Consider the following 19,997-nt stretch of genomic DNA (forward strand, 5'->3'; position numbering starts at 1 on the left):
TCCTGTGGGAAACATATCGATTGTTCGGCCTTATAAACATGTGAATAAGGGTTCTGCTGGTTGCCATGTGTAGGGTCATCACAAATGTATTTGGGGAGATGTTCGCTGTTCAGTATTTCTAGTGAGGTTGTCAAAATGTTCATAAAGAACCCATTTATGATCTGAGTAGGAATATGGAACAGAGGAAATGATTCTCTGGTTAGGGTATACTCACTGATCCCACGGTCCCAACAGGGAGGCCACACTTGTAAGGGGACAAGATACTTACAGGGAGAAAGGCCATTTTCTTTTAAGATTCATTCGGAGGATGTGGGCGTCGCTGGCAAAGCCAACATTGATTGCCCATCCCTAGTCACCCTTAGAAGGTTGTGCTGCACCTTCTTTGACTGAGAGGCTTGCTAAGGCCATTTCGGAGGGCAGTTAAACGTCAACCACGTTGGTACGGGACTGGAGTCACCTGTAGGCCAGACCATTAGTGAGCCAGATGGTTTTTTTGCTTCATTTGGCTCATCTTAATTCATCCAACTCAAAGGGACGGTAGAGGCTGGAAATAGAGCTCCATTCAAGGAGTCCTGATTCTCCGGCCAATGGCCTTTTCAAACATGGCGGCAACACTGAATTGTCCCTGTCAGTTACAACTTGAACTGTTTGTAGTGCAATGCTAAAATGGATTATCTGGTCATTATCTCATTGCTGTTTGTAAGACCTCGCTGTGTGCAGGTTGGCAGCATTATGCTCTATGTTACAGCAGTGACTACACTTCAAATGTTCTTCATTGGCTGTAAAGCGTTTTGGGATGTCCTGAGGTCGTGAAAGATAGAAAGAATTAATTCTATCTATCTATCTATCTATCTATCTATCTATCTATCTATCTATCTCTATCTATCTATCTATCTATCTATCTATCTTTCTTTCTTTCTTTCTGTCTCTCCAAATTAATTTTTATGCCTAGTATAGTGATAATGTCACTGGACTAGTAATCCAGAGGTAACAACAGAAAACGCTGGAAAAACTCAGCAGGCCAGGCAACATCCATGGAGAGAGAAACAATTTTTCTCTCCACCGATGTTGCCCTGGCCTGCTGAGTTTTTCCAGCGTTTTCTGTTGTTATTTCGAATTTCCAGCATCCGCAGTATTTTGCTATCGCATTAGTAATCCAGAGGGCTGGACTAATGATCCTGAGACTAGGTTCAAATCCCACCACGGCAGCTGGGGAATTTAAATTCAGTTAATTGAATAAATCTGGAATAAAAAGCTAGTATCAGTAATGGTGACCATGAAACTACTGGATTGTTGTAAAAACCCATCTGGTTCCCTAATGTCCTTTGCAGCATCTACCGGACGCCCAGCCTTTAACAGATTAGTGATCCACTTCTTAGTGATATTCACCTTACTGAAAACATAATTTGAAATCCTCTCTTCCATTACAGTTTGCTCTTCCAAATCAGTGTCTACTGTATCGCACCCCTGTTGCCGGAGTCCTGCTGCGGTCGTCATTTCTGTAGGGGGTGGTGTGTGGAGTCAGCTTTGCCTCTGACTGTTTTGAGCGGTTCGAATCGCTCCCACACCCCTTAGGTTCTAGACTCCGGACTTAGGTACAGGCTGCGATACAAAATTGGAGTAGACAACTGGTTTGTTACAAGAAAACTGTGTTTTATTAGAGTCACAATAAAATTATAACATTGAAATTACACTTAGATTGCTGGAATGGTTACAGGCATTCAAGAGTACACTTAATTAGGAATGGGGAACACACGGCACAACGAGGGAAAAGTCACATTAATAATCCCCCTACCCTTGTCCCACCCCCAATATCTAACTAAATTGTGCTAAAAGGGGCCAGGGATCATGCTCACCAATAGGGGTTTCTTGACAGTTCGAATCCTGTCAGTTAAGCCGGTTGTGTTTTTGGGGTTCGCTCTTTGTGTCCTTTGGGGCCTGCCGTCGCCACGTGGTCCCAGTCTTAGAATCTGCGAAGGTTCTTCAGTTGGGTGGAGTCCGCAGATGCGGTATGGGCGCGGTTGTGGATTTGTCTGGTAAGTACCCTCTTTCCTTGGTTAGAAATAGGGAGAATAAAGTCTTTGTTGGGCACTTTAGCTTGTAGCGTGAAAAACTTCGGGGTTTGTTCTTCTGGTGGTGGTCTGGTCGTCGGGTTTTGTGGCAGCTGGGGTTCGGTTGGCGGTCTTCGGTGTTGGCTCGGTCGCGGTGGCCTAGATCATTACCTGTGTAGTGGTAATGATCTGAAGTTATGGCTTACCCGGCCCTCTCTGTTACCGCGGTGCTCGTGGTCGGTCCTCGTGTAAGGCTGCGGTTGCGGCCTAGTTGTCTTCGGTCGAGCCTGCCCCACCGTGCCCCCCTCACAGTGATGTTGCGTGAGCCTTCCTGTTGGCTTCACTTAGCCCCCTCTGGTGTTGTGTTGATAGCTAGCGTTGTGTCCCTTTGGTTACCGGTGGGCCTACAATTATACTGTTTTTGAGTTTGTTATCTGCGCGCCAAACCAGGGTTAGTTCTTTGTCTGATTTTTGGCGGGCTCGTTAAGGTGATTATAGCCATTCACCTTAACTGGTTTTGGGGCGGTTGTCTCGTTGCTAAGTGGCCTTTAATGTCTTGGGTGTTTGTCATGCATAAAGTTAATCGATGTCTTCCTGGCTTGGTAGCTAATTCGAACTGTAAGCGATTATTTATGCAGAGTTTTGATGGGCGTTAAGTTTGTGCAAGAGTCTTTTCCTGAGTTGATTTGTTTAAAGGGAAGAATGCGTATTCTGTCTCATCCAGTTGTCTGGTTTCAAAATAACAAGCCTGCAGGCCCAGGCATGTCAAGTTTTAAGCTTTTGAACTTGACATGCTGTTTGCAGGGTCCTGCTTTAACCTTGCAGTTTTTGCCATAAAGTCCAAAAGTCATTGTCCTTCAGGGTTCCTTTATTGAATAACTTGTCCTTCAGGGTTCCTTATTAATAACTTGGGAAAAGTGGGAATTTTGAGAATCTTACATAATAGGGATGGGCAATAAATGCTGGCCTTGCCAGAGACGCCCACATCCCGTGAACAAATTAAAAAAAGGTTTATAACTTCACTATAAACAGCAAACAATGGAATCTTTTCCCCTCCCCATCCTGATTTTGGGGTGTTGCAGGACAGATGATGGTACACCGAACAAAAACGCTAAGACTAATGGCTCGGTTTCTTTTATGATTATTACTAAACACCAGTGCTTTACTTCCCTGCAAATCTATGCACATTGCGATGTCTTCTACACTTCATGTCATAGAGTCATAGGCCTAGAAATAGGGTATAGCCCCGCTTGAGGCGTTAGAACTGGCGCTGCGCAAAGTTTATAGCCAGACGAAACTTATCGCTGCCTGGCGAGATATTGGGTTGCATCGCCCCCAAAGGGGATTGAGGCGCGAACTCAGACGTTGCACGGGGCTCCCAAGGCGCAAATGTTCAGACGCTACCCAATATCGGCGCGGACGGGCGCAGCGCAGGTGATCTCAATTACCGGACACCACGAGACATCCAGGTGCCGGCCGGCTCTTAAAGGGGTGGATCAGTCAGCCTGAGCTGCCACACTCAACGCCCTGTAGGTCTCAGAATCGGCGCTCGCCCTTCTCTGGCGCAGGAAACTTGGTCAGGATGGAGAAGGTGAGACAGAGAGCAGAGCGCTTCAGCACTGAGGCTCTGGACCAGTTGGTGTCTGCAGTTGAGCGCCGTCGAGATATTCTGTATCCTGACAATGGCAAGAGGCCGAATCAAAAGGTTTACCGGCGATCTTGGAGGGAGGTTTCTCAGAGGGTCAACTCCAACAGCATGGCGACCAGGACCCCTGTTCAGTGCAGGAAGAAATTCAACGACCTCACTCGGGTCGTTAGGGTGAGTGCTGGTTATGCAAACTTCTGATTCCCTCCATCTGCACCTGACTTCGAGCACCCTGTTGCCATGATGCCCCAATGGCCATCTGTCAGCAAGCACCCATGGCCCTTTCTGGGCACACACATGGACATTTCACTCAAGGCCACATGTAAGGGCTCTTGCACCATGGGGGGCATGCGATGATCTCTCAAGGCCTCATGTAAGGGCTCTTGCATCATGGGGGGCATGCGATGATATCTCAAGGCCTCATGTAAGGGCTCTTGCACCATGGGGGGCATGCGATGATCTCTCAAGGCCTCATGTAAGGGCTCTTGCACCATGGGGGGCATGAGATGATCTCTCAAGGCATCATGTTACAGAACTTCCCCTTCTTTCCCCTGCAGTCCAAGCTGGCGGCGAGGCGAAAGGACCTGACTCAAACCGGTGGTGGGCCTCCACAAGTCGTCACTCTGACGGATCTCGAGGAGAGAGTGCACCAGATTCTTGGAGGACGTCTGTCTGGTCCTGTTACCACTGCAGCTGCCGACCCCATTTCCGACAGCGAGGGTAAGGCTCTCTCCTTTTTCAGCTGTTTCCTTCCACTTGGTCCCTCCGCCAGCATGCTTCCTCAGTGTGCAGCCATGTCAGAGCCTTGCCGCAATCTGGCATGCCTTTCCGCCAACCTGTCCTTTTGCTAAAGCCACTCTTCCACCTCCCTGCTTTCAGATGATGCATCACCAACTTGGGCTCAACGCCCTGAAGCTGCCAGTGCCAGTGCCTCCGGAGGCGAGGATCAGGAGGAAGCCGGACCATCTGTTCCAATCTCAGGGGAGCATACACATCTACAGACTGGGGATAGTAGTTCCCTGGAGGGGAGGGGGGGTGCTCTGAGGATCAGCCAGTTACCGGAACAAGTGGCATGCAGCAATGCAAGGGGGATAGGCAAGTTCGGCCACCGTCTCCCCGGAGGGCAAGGCAGGTAGTGATGACTGCTGCACAGAGTGCAGAGGAGGTGCGTCGCCTGGCTGAAATGAGCACCCAGGCCCGGCTCAGGCACACTGAGCTGATGGCTGCAGTGGGGAGGATGCCTCAGTCAATAGATACACTGGCAAAGAGTGTGTTGGACTTCGGGGCAACAATGGAGAGGACTCTCCAGGGCTTCGGGGCAACAATGGACAGGACTCTCGAGGGCTTCAGGGCAACAATGGAGAGGACTATCCAGGGCTTCGGGCCATCAATGGAGAGGACTCTCGAGGGCTTTGGGGCAACAATGGAGAGGACTGTCCAGGGCTTCGGGCCAACAATGGAGAGGACTGTGCAGGGCTTCGAGGCCGCTATGGAAAGGACTGTTCAGGGCTTCGGACAATCCCTGGAAAGGTCTGTCCAGGGCTTGTCCGAGGCAGTGGAGCAGTCGGCACCAGCCTTGTCCGAAGCAATGGAAAGAACTGTCCAGGGCTTCTCCGAAGCACTGGCACCTGGCTCACAGGTCCTCACTGCTGCCACGCAGTCACTTGCCGGCCTCGTCCACACCCAGATTGAGGCAACGCGAATTCTCACTGCAGCCACCCTATCTGCATCAGCTAGGATCACCCCGGCCCCTTACGGTCCCATACAAGGCCAGGAATCAGTGGAGCATGCGATTGTGGCGGATGAGCTGAGCCGGTCCCCTCAGAGAGCCAGTGTGCCGTCCGACCATGGTGCAGGTGTCCTCTCTCGGCAGGTGACCATGGCACATGCCAGCGCTGGTACGTCTGCAGTGCAGCTGCCACCACCTGCAGGGCACACTGCTTCCAGCCATGCTCAGATCAAGCATCCTGCGTCCGCACCCTCCAAGCCCAGAGGTCGGCCGCGCAAGAGAAGTCGTTCTCCATCAAGGGGCCAGCAGTAGAGGGAGGTGCTGAGACATTTCTTTGGCCAAATTCAAGGACACCCTCACCTGTTGTAATTGTTGGAAATGGTTTGTTTAGTTTTGCGGCTTTGCCGAAGAGTTAACTGTTATTTTGTTAGTTATGGTTTCTGCTGACATGACGTTGTTTTGCTGTAATGAAAGACTTTTGTGACAATAAAGAGAAGTTTTAATGTGCTATGGTGCACGTGACTAATTACAGTGATGCTGGCCTTCAGAGGCTTTCAAACATCCAAAGTGCGCAGGAGTAAAGACACTCATCATTCCGCCAGAGGGGCCTCGATACGAGTCCTGATGAGCCTCTGACGGATGGCCCTTCCACTTTCAGGAGCCCTTCCATCTTCCTCCTCCTCCTCCTCATCCGCATGCTCCTCCTCCTCCTCCTCCTCCGCCTGCTTCTCCAGGGTCAGAGGGAAGGTGATGAATTGACGCCTTCGCCTATAAAGGGCAGCTGTAACTTGCCGGATGCAACAGTGCACTGCAACCTGAGAGATATTCGCAATGTCCCCAATGGCTGACTGAAAGGATCCGTTGCCATAAAAATTGAGGGCAACAGTCAGTTTAACGGCCACCGACAGAGAGGTCCTGCACCGTAGACGCGGCTGCAGATCCTCAGCAAGCAGTTGGCACAGCTCAGTAACAACATCCCTCCCGATTCGGAGCCTTCGCACACACTGCTCCTCCGACATGTCAAGGTATGACACCTGCTGCCTAAAGACCCTCGCAGCATACCCTCGGATTGGCCGACCTCCATTGCCCCTCCTCCTTCTGGCCAATCCCGGCCCTCTCTCCCGCCGTCTCTCTGCCCCTTCATAGTGTTCGGCCATGAGGCCGTCGCCCTCCAAAGCATCTCCCATTCCGATGCCAGTTGTTCAAAAGGCTGTTAGGTCTAGTGCTCCAACTGCTCCGGACAGGTTTGAGGGTCCCAAGTACTCTAATGCTAAATTCCAAAAACTCTGCTCCACAGTAGCTCACCAACTCTCTCCAACCAACGATCGCAATGAACAGGCCAAGTGGCTGAAGCTTCTATACTAGAGCTGTCCCCTTTAAATAGCGCCCCCCGACTCCGAGAAGGGCCTGCTAATGCTCCTTCGACCTGTCACTAATAGCGCTAGGCGTAAAGGCTCCGGGCGCCACCCAATATCCGCTCAGGCGCCCCTAAAAGGCGTTGCACAATGAAATGACATCATGATTTGCTTACGCTCGCGGGCGCGCGCAAACACTTAGCGCAGGCGTTAAATGTATAGTCAATATGGGAGTTGTTGCTATCTTCATTGCGCCCGCCCCAACATTAGGTAATGCCCCAATTCTCGGTCTCTTTAGGCGCTAACCGCTGGCGCAAACAACCAAATTTCTAGGCCATAGAATCATAGATTTATACAGCACAGAAAGAGGCCCTTCGGCCCATCGTGTCTGCGATGGCCATCAAGCCCTATCTATTCTAATCCCATTTTTCAGCACTTGGTCCATAGCCTTGTATGCTATGGCGTTTCAAGTGCTCATCTAAATGATTCTTGAATGTTGTGAGGGTTCCTGCCTCTACCACCCTTTCAGGCAGCGAGTTCCAGATTCCAACCACCCTCTGGGTGAAAAAGTTTTTCCTCAAATCCCCTCTAAACCTCCTGCCCCTTACCTTGAAACTATGCCCCCTGGTTATTGACCCCTCTACTAAGGGGAAAAGTTCCTTTCTATCTACCCTATCTATGCCCCTCATAATTTTGTACACCTCAATCAGGTCCCCCCTCAGCCTTCTCTGCTCTAAGGAAAACAACCCCAGCCTGTCCAGTCTCTCTTCATAGCTGAAGCGCTCCAGCCCAAGTAACATCCTTGTGAAATAACAACAGAAAATGCTGGAAAAACTCAGCAGGCCAGGCAACATCCGTGGAGAGAGAAACAGAGTCAATGTTTCAGGTCGAAGCCTGGCCTGCTGAGTTTTTCCAGCATTTTCTGTTGTTATTTCAGATTTCCAGCATCTGCAGTATTTTGCTAACATCTTGGTGAATCTCCTCTGCACCCCCTCCAATGCAATCACATCCCTCCTATAGTGTGGCGACCAGAACTGCACACAGTATTCCAGCTGTGGCCTAACTAGCGTTTTGTACAGCTCCATCATAACCTCCCTGCTCTTATATTCTATGCCTCGGCTAATGAAGGCAAGTATCCCATATGCCTTTTCAACCACCTTATCCACCTCTCCTGCTGCCTTCAGGGATCTATGTACATGTACATCAAGGTCCCTCTGATCCTCTGTATCTCGTCCTGTGCCATGTGGACGTGCAGCAAACGTGGGGAGTGAGATCAAAAGCGAAATATTATGGAGAGAAGCAAAAAATACAGGGCAACGTCAGCTGCCTGCATGAAAACCAGGATGGTGTTAAGTCTGGATTCAGTGTTACATGTGTGGGTGATGTTTTCACACAAAGGGAAATGTGGAAGGCTGCGGAGGCTGGGTCCAAGACTGAGAACGATAGATTTTTGTGAGGTAAGGCAATCGGGGGCTATGTGGAAGAGGCGGGTAAATGGAGTTGAGATACAGATCAGCCATGATCCAACAGAATGGCGGAAAAGGCTCGAGAGGCTGAGTGGAGCTATAGAGATCGAAAGGGGCAAAAAAAATAAACCAGGAATAACATGATGGCAACTTAAAATAGAGTTTGTAGTGGTAGTGCTAATTTCCTTGTGAAAACCAAGGGGTAAAAATTGGGTAGCGCCTTTGGGGTGCTACCTTTGTTAGTGCCCTGACAAAGTTAGCACCCCCTCGGCCGATTTTCCCAGGTAGCACCCCGAGAGGGAGGAGGGACTCTACTGGAAGCACCCCGCATCCCTCTTGGAGCGCTGCGAGCCAATATCGCGGTGCTATGTGCCGCGGAACTGCAGGTCTTCCACCCCTTATTAAAGGGGAGGGGCCTGCTGCAGCGCGTCCCGGGGCTCAGCTGGGCCACCAGGGATCGGGAGTGCTGGCAAAAGAGCCCGGCACTCAAGAGGAGGGCTGGGCTCACGGAGGGCAGCCGGCACCCCGCAGGGGGGCTTCACGGGGGCCAGGGACAGCAACGGGGGCAGGTGCTGGCAGGTGGCCAGCAACAAAAATGGCCGCCCGCCACCTCCCCTTTAACTTGTGGTGCCCCGGCCGCAGGTAGGCCCCCCTGATCCCGGCGGACGTAGCGTCCGGCGGTAAGTCAGGGGCGCCACCCAATATCACAGCCGGGGCGCGAGTGGGGCGCTGAGCACGGCGATGACGTCATCGCCGGCGGCACAGCGCGCACGTTGCTAACAGTTAGCGCTGCCGCTATCCTCCCGCTGAATTTCGCGGGAGCCGTTAGTGGCACCACGTCCGGGCGCTAGTTGACTTTCACCCTCTTACGGTGCTAATGGGAGGTGCAAATCAACCGAATTTAGCCCCCCAAATCTATTAGCATTTAACATTCTGCCATTATTTTATCACCCAATACTTTATAATGCCAATTAATGGCTTGTTAAGAGCTCCTGATACTAATTGGTGTTGGTTTCTGTTTGTTCCCAAGGTGCTCAGCTGTGGTCCCCACCTGAGCTGGATTTATTGGAGGTCATTTTCAACTTCGCCCCCTGGGCTGTAACCTGGTGGAGTGGATCGCCCGTCCGCTGTAGAAACCGCCCGATTTACGTACTATTATTCACTTTAAAAATGTTCCATCTATAGGTTTCAGTTACAATCGCTTCATGACAATGATGAATTGCGAGATTTGGAAAACATAGGAACAGGAGGAAGCCACTCAGCCCTTCGAGCCTTTTGCGCCTTTCTGTTGGATCATGGCCGATCTGTACCTCAACTCCATTTACCCGCCTCTTCTACATACCCCTCGATTCCCTTACCGAACAAAAGTCTATTGATCTCAGCCTTGGAGGTTTCAATTGACCCAGCATCCACAGCCTTCCACATTTCCCTTTGTGTGAAAAAATGTTTCCTGATTTCACTCCTAAATGACCTGGTTCTAATTTTCAGATTATGTCCCCTTGTTCTGGATTCTCCCAACACAGGAAATAATTTCTCTGTATCTACCATATTGACGCCCTTAATCATTTTAAAGACCTTGATTACAACAACAACAACTTGTATTTATATAGCGCCTTTAACATAGTGAAACATCCCAAGGTGCTTCACAGGAGAGTTATCAAGCAAAGTTTGACACTGAGCCACATAAGGAGATATTAGGGCAGAACTTGGTGAAGGTTTTAAGAAGTGTCTTAAAGGAGGGAAGAGAGAGAGAGGAGGAGAGGTTTAGGGAGGGTATTCCAGAGCTTAGAGCCTTGGCAGCTGAAGGCACAGCCTCCAATGGTGGAGCGATTAAAATCAGGGATGCTCAAGAGGCCAGAATTAGAGGGACACAGATATCTCGGATCGCCCGTCAACCCTCTAAGCTCACGGAAATGCAAACCAAGTTTATGCAACCTGTTCTCATTATTGAAGCCCCTCTATTGTTCTGATGAATTGGTGCTGCATCGCCCTCCAAGGCCATCACATCTTTCCTGAGGTGCAGTGTGGAAAATGTTGTCCTTCTTCTCGTCTACTTTCATCTAAATTCAAAGGAGCCAGAAGTGGGTTAAATATTTAATTCAACCCGTATCTAAATGTGATCTTACCAATTTTTGTTATTTGTTTATGGGATGTGGGCATCGCTGGCAAGGCCAGCATTTATTGCCCATCCCTAGTTGCCCTTGAGAAGGTGGTGGTGAGCCGCCTTCTTGAATCGCACAAGTCCGTGTGGTGAAGGTACTCCCACAGTGCTGTTAGGGAGGGAGTTCCAGGATTTTGACCCAGCGACGATGAAGGAACGGCGATATATTTCCAAGTCAGGATAGTGTGTGACTTAAGAGGAACTTGGAGGTGGTGGTGTTCCCATGCGCCTGCTGCCCTTGTCCTTCTAGGTGGAAGAGGTCGCGGGTTTGGGAGGTGCTGCCGGAGAAGCCTTGGCGAGTTGCTGCAGTGCATCTTGTAGATGGTACACACTGCAGCCACGGTACGCCAGTGATGGAGGGAGTGAATGTTTAAGGTGGTGGATGGGGTGCCAATCAAGCGGGCTGCTTTGTCTTGGATGGTGTTGAGCTTTTTGAGTGCTGTTGGAGCTGCACTCATCCAGGCAAGTGGAGAGTATTCCATCACACTCCTGACTTGTGCCTTGTAGATGGTGGAAAGGCTTTGAGGAGTCAGGAGGTGAGACACTTGCCACAAAATACCCAGCACTCTGACCTGCTCTTGTTGCCACAGTATTTATGTGGCTGGTCCAGTTAAGTTTTTGGTCAATGGTGACCCCCAGGATGCTGATGGTGGGGGATTCAGCGATGGTAACGCCATTAAATGTCAAGGGGCAGTAGTTAGACGCTCGCTTGTTGGAGATAGTCATTGCCGGGCATTTGTGTGGCGCGAATGTTACCTGCCACTTATCAGCCCAAGCCTGAACATCGTCCAGGTCTTGTTGCATGCGGGCATGGACTGCTTCATTATCTGAGGAGTTGTGAATGGCACTGAACACTGTGCAGTAATCAGCGAACATCCCCATTTCTGACCTTATGATGGAGGGCAGGTCATTAATGAAGCAGCTGAGGATGGTTGGACCTTGCAGAGATGTCCTGGGGCTGTGATGATTGACCTCCAACCACCACAACCATCTTCCTTTGTGTTAGGTATGACTCCAGCCAGTGGAGAGTTTTTCCCCTGATTCCCACTGACTTCAGTTTTACTGAGGCTCCTTGATGCCACACTCGGTCAAATGCTGCCTTGATAACAAGGGCAGTCACTCTCAGCTCACCTCTGGAATTAATCTCTTTTGTCCATGTTTGGACCAAGGCTGTAATGAGGTTCGGACCCGAGTGGTCCTGGTGGAACTCAAGCTAGGCATCAGTGAGCAGGTTATTGGTGAGTAAGTGCCTTTTGATGGCACTGTTGATGACACCTTCCATCACTTTGCTGATGATTGAGAGTAATTGGTCGGATTGGATTTGTCCTGCTTTTTATGAACATGACATAGCTGGGCAGTTCTCCACATTGTTGGTTAGATGCCAGTGTTGTAGCTGTACTGGAACAGCTTGACTGGAGGCATGGCTAGTTCTGGAGCACAAGTCTTCAGCATGACAGCTGGGATGTTGTCGGGGCCCACAGCCTTTGCTCTATCCAGTGCGCTCAGCCATTTCTTGAAATCACGTGAATCGAATTGGCTGAAGACTGGCTTCTGTGATGGTGGGGACCTCAGGAGGGGTCCGATATGGATCATCCACTCGGCACTTCCGGCTAATGGACTACCATTACAGTAGAGTCGAAGCAGAGCTTAAAATAAAGCTTCTAAAGTCAACTCCTGTTAATTCAACGTCGTTGTTGCTTGACAAACGATTCAGTTATTCAAATCAAGCTCTTTTTAAATAGAACGATACACTAGCTGTAACGATCTGAACTAAGCAATTTAAAAGAGTAGGACCTTGTGTAAAATTTGCGCCGTTGAAACATTACTCAAATGTAGGACTTTTGCAGTTGTTGACTTCCGTACACTGAACGTGAGGGTTTTGTTATAAATCTCATCATTCATCAAGAAACTACTCGTGAAATAACGCTGGATGGCCAGCTGGTGGCGCCGTCCAAGGAGTATAAATACTCGGGCGTGGGCCCCAGCTTCCAGGGACATTTTGTAAGACAAGGAACTAGTGAAGTACAACTAGACCTCCATGTTCTGAAACAAGTTGATTAAAGCAAGGCTTTATACTCAAACCAAGTGCGTAGTGAGTTTTATTACGTCAGGTTTCTCCTGATTAGTTAATGGAGTACAGCATCCCCTCACAGACTGGACATCAGTTCTGACAAACCATGCTGCAAGGGTGCGAGCACCAGCTGTGATCTCTGTGCCTCTCCCGCCCTTTTAGCCTTCAAAGCTGATGAGCATAAACACAGGGAAGCATCAGAAGCAAACAGGCCCCTCGCGGGTTTCAAACTCACTCCGATCGCCTGCAGTAGACTTTAAGGCCAGATTGATGGGCATGAAAAAAATGGTTCGCCACAACCGTAATAAAAGCGTTAATGGGACAATACTTAGACTGAGAGGCACGAATGACTCCGAGGCATTCAAATGTTTTATTTCATAAATCCACAGATGCTGCTTTTCTCCTTTTACACCATGATTTGTACGGCAAATGTGTTCTTTTTTTTTGCTGAACTATGCAGGGCAGACTCAAAGGGGGAGAAATTCAGTATCGCCCCGTTTGGGGCGCGATTATCGGCCGGGCGCAAAGTTTAGCGCCTGGCGCTAATTATCGCCTCCAACTGCAAACTTGGCTTTTATCGCCCCTGGAGGTGATTGGAGCACTAACTCAGGCACTACACACCTGTCTTAAGGCGCAAAGGCCGAGGAGCGAGGCGCTACCTCAGAGCGCTGGCGGAGCTCATGTGATGTCAGTCAGCAATGGAACACAGACACACTGGCGCCGGCCAGTTCTTAAAGGGGAGGGTCGATCTTGCTCTCCATCCACACCCTGCTCATTGCAGCCTTGAATCTCAGCCTGGAGAGACCTGTACATCAAATCTGCTGGAAAGAACAATGGAGAGACCCAGGGAAAGAGCTCAGAGTGCAGCCCCCAAGTCTCTTCTAAATCGATGCAAGGAAGGTCAAATCAAAATGAACCTGCAAAGTGCTGCTCAGTACCCAAAACTCCTTCACACAGCGTTGAATCTCTCCAGAAGTCTCTCTCTCTCTCTCTCAGAATGCGTGGTGCAAAAATGTCACCAACAAAAGAAGGCAGGAAGTGGTCGCCTTTAAATAGCGCTCCCCCAGTCCCTTCCTGACTGCAAAACGCTCCCCTCAACCTGTCGTTGCTAGTGGCAGGTGGTAAGGCAGGGGGCGCCACTCAATATCCGGTCCGGGGCGCTACCGGGGCGTTGCACACTCGGCTGACGTCATGATCTGCTGGCGCAGGAGATCGTGGCGGTGGTGTTTAGCACCGCCGCAAAATGTCTAGTTAATTTCGTGAGCGGCGCAAACATCGCCGCGCCCGGGCGCTAGTTGCTTTGCGCCCCATTAGCACCCTCTTAAGGCACTAACAGGAGGTGCAAACAACTGAATTTTTCCCCCAAAATGCTTTAAGATAAAAAAAATCAAACCTACGCAACTTTTTATTATGCAGCTTAACTTTCCATTATATCTTAATATTTTTTAAAGCACTGCTATTCAGAGAACATTATAGCAATGTGGGGGAAAAGAAATTGCCCACTGCATTTTAGAAGACTTGAGCATTATCCTATAACATCTGATTACACGTTCAAAGCAGGCAAATGAATTTAAAAAAAAAGAATTCTTGATAAAGTAAGAAATGGGATGTAAACTCAAAGACTGAATTACTTTGTGCAGATAAAGTTTCCTGTTTGACTGCTCTCAGTATCTCCCCAATGTTGACCAACCACCTATCGTAACACAAATCTTGATAACAGTATCATAGAATCATAGAATGGTTGCCGCACAGGAGGCCATTCGGCCCATCAAGCCCGTGCCGGCTCTCTGCAAGAGCACTTCAGCCAGTCCCACTCCCCCGCCCTTTCCCCGTAGCCCTGCAAATTTTTTCCTTCAGGTTCTTATCCGATTCCCTTTTGAAAGCCAATATTGAATCTGCCTCCACCACCCTTTCAGGCAGTGCATTCCAGATCCTAACCACTCGCTGCGTAAAAAAGTTTTTCCTCATGTCGCCTTTAGTTCTTCAGCCAATCACCTTAAGTCTGTGTCCTGTGATTCTCGACCCTTCCGCCAATGGGAACAATTTCTCTCTGTCTAGACCCCCTCATGATATTGAACACCTCTATCAAATCTCCTCTCAACATTCTCTGCTCTAAGGAGAACAACCCCGGCTTCTCCAGTCTATCCACGTAACTGAAGTCCTTCATCCCTGGAACCATTCTTATAAATCTTTTCTGCACCCTCTCTAAGGCCTTCACATCCTTCCTAAAGTGCGGTGCCCAGAATTGGACACAATACTCCAGTTGAGGCTGAACCAGTGTTTTATAAAGGTTCATCATAACTTCCTTGCTTTTGTACTCGATGGGCTGGATTTTTTCATTGGGGCGGGCTGGGGTCGTGTCATCCGCTTTTCATGTTATCCATCCGATTCCAAATCGATGTGGGAGATAGATGCGATTTTCACATAATTGGCCAATTGAGTTCCAGTGTGTGGGAACCCATGGCCCAATTAGTTTTTTCAGTCTGAGACTCGCCTCTGATGACGTCATCATTGCTGCTGCATTTAAGGTCTGCAAGAAGCCTTGCTTCTTCTGCACACTGCCAACCTTTTGGCCTTTGCAGTGAGAGGGACCTGGAGGCAGAATGAGCGGCGGGAGACCTAAGTCTGCTCCCAGATTTGATGACGTCGCCCTGCAAGCTTTGGTGGAGGGAGTAAGAGCTAGTAAGGAGGTGCTCTTCCCTTCTTCAGGGAGGAAGAAGCCTCCCCAGCAGACAAAGGCTGTGTGGGTCCAGGAGGCCCAGGAGGTGAACTCGTTGTCCCTCATCCGCAGAACCTGGCTTCAGTGCAGGAAGAAGTTTCATGACCTTCTACGCACTGGAAAAGTGAATATGACTTTGCCATCACCCTCAACCTGATCCCCATTGCCTCTCCTCACCAGCACTTAGCTTTAGCAACCTCTTCCTCCACTTGACACTGACATCCCTGAACCCTTACCCATTCCCTCTCTCTCTATGGTCACATTCACCTAACTATTTGACTATGAAGCCCTCACACTCCCTATCACTGTGATGCTATGAAAACAACTTACAAAAAAAAGGGAGGGCCCTTGGTCTTGCCAACTCACTCCATCCTTGTCTCCTTCTAAGCATCTAAGCTATGGATTCTCTACACTCTTTCTTCATTCTCACTCAAACTCCACTTGTCTCCCTCATTGCAGGAAAAGAGAGCTCACAATAAGAGGGAAAGAGCGAGGACAGGAGGAGGGCCACCCTCAGTAGCCCACTCAGCCCTTGGGAGGAGGCGGTCCTGGAGATAGTGGGACTCGAGGACGATGCACAAGTGGGGGACGGACAGACGGGCGCATCAGCGAAAGCTGGTAACAGAACATTGCATGTGTCGCTGATAATGATTCTGAAGCTCTAATAGATGGACTTATGATCATCTGCAATTTGCAATGTGCATGTAACCTTGACAGCACATCTCTGACTCTTTCCTTTACTCCCCCACAGGACCATCGCAAGCACCCATCCCCACTATCCAGGAGGAACAGCCTGAGTCTCCAAAGTCCTCAGAGGAAGCTGCAACCTCTGAGGGTGCAGCGTCAGCAGAATTCCGCCAACCCAGCACCAGCGCAGACATTCACACCTCGTTGGGACCATCGCGAGATAGAGTAGTGTTGTCACCTGGTGTATCACAGCTCACAAGTGAGCATCAGCAGATTATGGAGACAGGGACAGCAGTGGAGAGTCCTAGTCGGAGGGCGCAGGACTCTCCCAGCTCGGTTCAGCTGCATGTCGACCCTCTGCCTCTGGGTCCATCCAGAAGAACAGCGGTGCTGGAACTCCAGGAACAGGTGCAGGAGTCTCTGGCAGGTTTTGTCTCCAGGGTCGTTGCAAGTGTGGAGCGAATTTAGGAGTCCATGGCGAACATGAGCAGAGCCTTTGTGGAGTCATTGGCGCATGAATGCAGCACCATGGAAAGGACGGCAACCTCCGTGGAAAGGCTGGCTACGGCCATGGAGGCAGTAAGTTGCTGGAGTGAGGAAAACATGGTGATTGTTCAGAATAGACTGACATCTCTGGAGGAGCGATGGTCAGCTATTGAACAGAGAAACCAGAGCTTCATGGAAGTCCTTTTGAGTAGGACTGGCAGTGCAGATACGAGTCCCCATGGCTCCCCCTGATGTGCAGCAAGGTGCTCTCAAGCCACTTGCAAGCGCTGAGGGGGACCTGGCCCACGAGAGGGAAGTTGGTGGCAAACATCAAAGAAGTGGGGGCTCCTCTCCAAGCGCTCACACTTCCATGCCACTGCAGAGCCCTCGGTCAGAGCCCCACCAGAGTTCCCACCCAACTGAGATCGGCGTCTCATAGAAACATAGAAGATAGGAGCAGGAGTAGGCCATTCGGCTCCTCGGGCCCGCTCCGCCATTTAATGAGATCATGGCTGATCATCCAAATTCAGTACCCTGTCCCGGCTTTCTCCCCATACCCCTTGATCCCTTTAGCTTCAGGAAATATATCCAACTCCTTCTTGAATATATTTAATGAATTGGCCTCAACTGCCCTGTGCGGCAGAGATTTCCACAGGTTCACCACTCTCTGGGTGAAGAAATTCCTCCTCGTCTCAGTCCTAAATGGCTTACCCCTTATCCTTAGACTGTGACCCCTGATTCTGGACTCCCCCGCCATCAGGAACATCCTTCCTGCATCTAGTCTGTCTAGTCCTGTTAAGTTTCAATGAGATCCCCTCTCATTCTTCTAAACTCTAGTGAATATAAGCCTAATCGACCCAATCTCTCTTCATACGTCATTCCTGCCATCCCAGGTATCAGTCTGGTGAATCTTCGCTGCACTCCCTCCATGGCAAGAACATCCTTCCTCAGATAAGGCGACCAAAACTGCACACAATACTCAAGGTGTGGTCTCACCAAGGCCCTGTACAACTGCAGCAAGACATCCTTGCTCCTGTACTCGAATCCTCTCGCTATGAAGGCCAACATACCATTTGCCTTCTTAACCGCCTGCTGCACCTGCATGCTTACCTTCAGCGACTGGTGCACAAGGACACCCAGGTCTCATTGCACTTCCCTTTTTCCCAATTTATTGCAGTTCAGATAATAATTTGTCTTCCTGTTTTTGCCACCGAAGTGGATAACCTCACATTTATCCACATTATACTGCATTTGCCATGCTTCTGCCCAATCACCCAACCTGTCCAAATCGTACTGGAATTTCTCTGCATCCTCCTCACAGCAAACACGCCCACCCAGCTTTGTGTCGCCTGCAAACTTGGAGATATTACATCTAGTTCCCTCATCTAGATCATTAATATATATTGTGAATAGCTGGGGTCCTAGCACCGATCCCTGCGGTACCCCACTAGTCACTGCCTGCCACTCGGAAAAAGACCCGTTTATTCCAACTCTTTGCTTCCTGTCTGTCAACCAGTTCTCTATCCAAGACAGTACCTTACCCCCAATCCCATGTGCTTTAACTTTACACGCTAATCTCTTATGCGGGACCTTATCGAAAGCCTTCTGAAAGTCCAAATATACCACATCCACTGGTTCTCCCTTATCTATTCTAGCAGTTACATCCTCAAAAAATTCCAGTAGATTAGTCAAGCATGATTTACCTTTTGTAAATCCATGTTGACTTTGTCCGATCCTGTCACTGTTTTCCAAGTGCTCTGCTATTACATCTTTTATAATGGACTCTAGCATTTTCCCCACTACCGATGTCAGGCTTACCGGTCTATAATTCCCCGTTTTCTCTCTACCACACTTTTTAAATAGTGGGGTTGCATTAGCTATCCTCCAATCCATGGGAACTGTTCCAGAGTGTATAGAATTTTGGAAGATGACCAGCAATGCATCTACTATTTCTAGGGCCACTTCTTTAAGTACCCTAGGATGTAGATTATCAGGCCCTGGGGATTTATCGGCCTTCAATCCCGTCAATTTCCCTAACACCATTTCCGTAAAAATACTGATTTCATTCAATTCCTCCCTCTCATTAGACCCTATGTTCCCCGACATCGCTGGGAGGTTATTTGTGTCCTCCTTTGTGAAGACAGAACCAAAGTATGTATTTAATTGGTCTGGCATTTCTTTGTTCCCCATTATAACTTCCCCTGATTCTGACTGCAAGGGACCTACGCTTGGCTTCACGAATCTTTTTCTCTTCACATATCTATTGAAGCTTTTACAGTCAGTTTTTATGTTCCCTGAAAGCTTACTCTCATAATCTATTTCCCCCTCTTAATTAATCCCTTTGTCCTTCTTTGCTGAATCCTAAACTGCTTCCAATCCTCAGGTTTGCTGCTTTTTCTGGCCAAATTATATGTCCTCTCCTTGGATCTTATGCTATCCCTAATTTCCCTTGTTAACCATGGTTGAGTCACCTTCTTTGTTTTATTTTTATGCCAAACAGGGATGAACAAATTCTGTAGTTCATCCACACGATCTTTAAATGTTTGCCATTGCATATCCACCGTCAACCCTTTAAGTAACGTTCCCCAATCCATCCTAGCCAATCCGTGCCTCATACCATTGTAGTTTCCTTTATTTAATTCCAGGAAATTGTAAGAGAGCCTCATATTCAAAGATTTATGGCATTTAGCTTTGACTTCGATTTGCCTGTGTACACTCATAGCTTGGACAATACATTATAAAGCCAGATGATAAAAGGAGAAGGTTTTATTGCATGTTAAAGACGACTTGTTTATTAAATGCAGTTTTGTGACATGAAAAATATTTATTAATGACTGCAATTTTAAACATCCTTTTCAGTTGAAGGACTGCGTAGAACAATAACTTAGAACAACGATCAGTCAGCCCTGGGGGTGGAATATGTAGTGTATGTACCTTGAAGAAGGAACTATATTCTGCAGCCCCTGTATACTGCAGTACCAGTAGTGACCACCCCTGTATATAAGCCTGTGTAGTAACTTTGTATAATAGTTCCAGTTTTGTCTACATTCAGTAAACACCTGTTATAACCAACTTCTGTAGTCCGTGTCTCAATTACAAATGGACATTACATTGGCGACGAACAGATCCGAACTTACCTACAGTTCTGCACCACCTCATGGGGATCCATCCCTGAAACGAAGTTATTAGAGGTCGAAGCCAGAAGGAAGAAATCCAAAAAAAGAAAAAAAAAACAGAAGAAACGGGTGTCGACCGTGGGCAACTGCCCTCTGATTCATCGAATTCGACGATTTGCAGGAGAGGCTGTCGAGAGCTGGGCTTGGTTATCCAGTCTATGGTGTTCCAGCTAATCGGGCTGGTGGCAGGTAGTACACTGATCCTTCCTGGGCTGCGGCGGGCTAGAGCTCGATCGGGTGGCTTTTCAACGGGGCCGGGCAGCGTTGTCGGGAAGAGGAGAGAGAGAGAGAGGGTGGAGCACACAGCGCGTGGCCGGTGCTACGAAGCCGGGCAGCGTACAGACCCGAGAAGAGGGAGGAAAGTGTCCCATAGGGTCTGCTCTGACGATGGGAACAGTAATTAAAATAAAAGAAATAGAAATTAGAAGCGCAGAAAGTCGCGAGGAGCTGC

The sequence above is a fragment of the Somniosus microcephalus genome, chromosome 32 (assembly GCF_052327205.1).
Source record: "Somniosus microcephalus isolate GS21.2 chromosome 32, FLI_Smic_1.0, whole genome shotgun sequence".
NCBI classification, from domain to species: domain Eukaryota; kingdom Metazoa; phylum Chordata; class Chondrichthyes; order Squaliformes; family Somniosidae; genus Somniosus; species Somniosus microcephalus.